The following is a 2734-nucleotide window of genomic DNA, read 5'->3' as shown; positions in this document are numbered from 1 at the left end:
TATTCTGTGTGTTTTACTAAGTGCTTGGATAGGCTTTCTAATTTGGTGTACGTGCTAGAGTTAATATATTGAACATTTTTATCCAAATTTAGTTGTAACTCTGTTTATACTACTGATTGCTCATTCGTTTAAATGATATCTTAATGTAAAAGTCATAACCAACACATGAACAGACTGATTTATGTCTTTAAACACAGAATGTAAGCTATAGTTTAATCTGATACCAGTTGCTAGAAGTTGCCATTTGTTTTTCTTAAATCTATACCCATAAAACTTCTTTTAAGATTATATTGTGTGTTTTATATATGTTGACCATTCATTCAGAAAATTATTGAATGAGTAGTCTTGATACAATGTGATGCCACAACAAGGTGTATTTCTGCTATCCTATGAGCCCCTTGAAAAGAGGAGCTATATCCTGTTCATCGTATAGATCCCTGGCCTCACACATAATTGGCCATTCAAAGGTATATATAAAAGTGAATGTTTTTAGAATCCTTGCACTAATTCCTAGAGGCTAGTTTTATGTATATGTTTCCCAACTATATGGGATAAGTAACCTAATTCACTAAAGAATCCAAGATGTAAGTCACATAAAAAGTGGTAAATCTGAATCAAGCATCTACTATGAATACTTCTACTACCAAGTGCTAAGAAAACGCGAGAAGGGAGGGGAGTATCTTACTACCTGAGAGAGTCTAGAAAGATTTATCAGTGACATTAAAGTCTTAAAGAATGAGTAAGAATTATGTGATTTATAAAGGCACAAAGTATGACAAGAGCATAGCAATATAATATATGTGGATGGAGCGTGGTAGTTTGAGGATGAAAAGCAAGAGAGGTACCTGATCATGAAAGACCTTTAAAACATGCCAAAGACCTGGGGATTTGTTCTATGGTTAGTTTGGAAATGTATTGGAGTGCTTTAGAAAAATCACTTAGGCGGCAGCGTAGAGGCTGGATTAGAGGTTATTGGAGAAACCCAAAAATGAAGATGATGAAGATTGTGTTCCTCTCTATCCCCTTTATGTGAAGGCCAGTAGTGTGTTTAAGGTTTGCAAAAGCTGTTAATTCATATAATTGATGAACTTTAAGCTTCACCATTTGATTTGCCAGATTAGTTTATATATTTATAAAATATAGTTGGTGTCAGAATTGTAGAAAAGACAACTCCAAATTTAATGAGGACTTCAAATTTTTGTTGTTTTTAGAGTTGAAACAACATATTGGCAAACAATATCTAATTTGGTCAATTACAAGGCTAAATATTGAACATTAGCAAGTAAGTTGGGAAGGGTAATCCAAATTGTCCCTGATAAAAACTCCAGCCAAATTAAATTTAAAGGAGTTTAATTGAGCAATGAATGACTGACAAATTGGGCAGCCCCCGGAATCACAGCAGATTCACAGAGACTCAAGTGCAGCCATGTGGTGGAAGAAGATTTATAGACCAAAAAAAAGGAAACGATGTGCAGAAATTGGCAGTGAGATACAGAAACAGCTGGATTGCTTGCAGGTTGGTGCCTTATTTGAACACAATTCGAACACTTAGCAATGGTTGAAGTATGGCCGCTGAGATTGGCCAAGATTCAGTTCCTGTTACAGGCGCATGCTCCTGAATTAGGTTTTCCATTATGTCTGACTGTTAAGCTAGATTACAGTTCATTCAGAAGGACTCAAATACAGAAGTACGGAGTCCTTCTCAGGCCATATTTAGTTTGTTTTAACATCCCCAAGATCCTTTTATGGATACTAAGTTTTTAAGTATCTCTGACAAAATTTTATGGTAAGAGCTAAAAGTCAGTGGTGTTTATCACTCCTAATTTGTAGAGAAGGTAATTGGAATAAACAAAAACATCCAAAAGACCAGAAGAAAGGCACAGACAAGTGTAAGAAAAGCACACGGTAAGACGTTAGTTAGGCTTTCCTGTATGGTGAGTTTTCATTTGGATCATCAATAGGTTTTTGGAAACTGCGACTAAGAGAAACAGTATAATGAAACCAATTTTACCATAGGCTAATTGATGCAAGCAAAATTAAGTTCCTGTGGAATGTTTCTGGTCACAAAAACTACACCAAATGTCTAAATAAAGACCCAGAACGCTTCTAATTAAACATTGAAATAAATGTGAGCTAAACATACATTTAAGAAAGTAATAAAAACTAGATAATTACCCAATTTTTCATCAGTGACTGGTGGTGGGCTAAGTCAAGGAATATGCGTACGTATCCTTTACAAAGAAAATTGTCAGGAACACCTCCTACCACCTCGGAGTTCAAAAACAATCAGAAACATGGCAGGCTTGCTGAGCGCTTAGGCACCACATCATTTATTGTCATGCATTTGTATGATTATCGTGGGCTTTACAAACCTTTATTTTACAATTTGTATTCATTGATTTTCCAACGCATTTATTCCAGTTCAGGGTCACTGGTGGCTGGAGCTGATCCCTGCAGCTCAGGATGCAAGGCAGGGACCCATCCTGGACAGGACACCATCCCATCCCAGGGCACACTCACACACCCATGCTCACTCAGACTGGGACAATCTAGACACACGAGTAAGGCTAACAGGCACTTTAGGATGTGGAAGAAACCAGAGTATGTGGAGACAGAGATATGGGGAGAATGCAAACCATGCAGACAGAGTCCCCAGCCACTCATCTTACAATGAAACAATGTAGAACGAAAGGATGTTATTTGAGGACCTCCTATATTAGAATCTCAACACTTG

The sequence above is a fragment of the Pongo pygmaeus genome, chromosome 14 (genome assembly GCF_028885625.2).
Source record: "Pongo pygmaeus isolate AG05252 chromosome 14, NHGRI_mPonPyg2-v2.0_pri, whole genome shotgun sequence".
Lineage (NCBI taxonomy): Eukaryota > Metazoa > Chordata > Mammalia > Primates > Hominidae > Pongo > Pongo pygmaeus.
Note: the sequence above shows the minus strand (reverse complement) of the source record.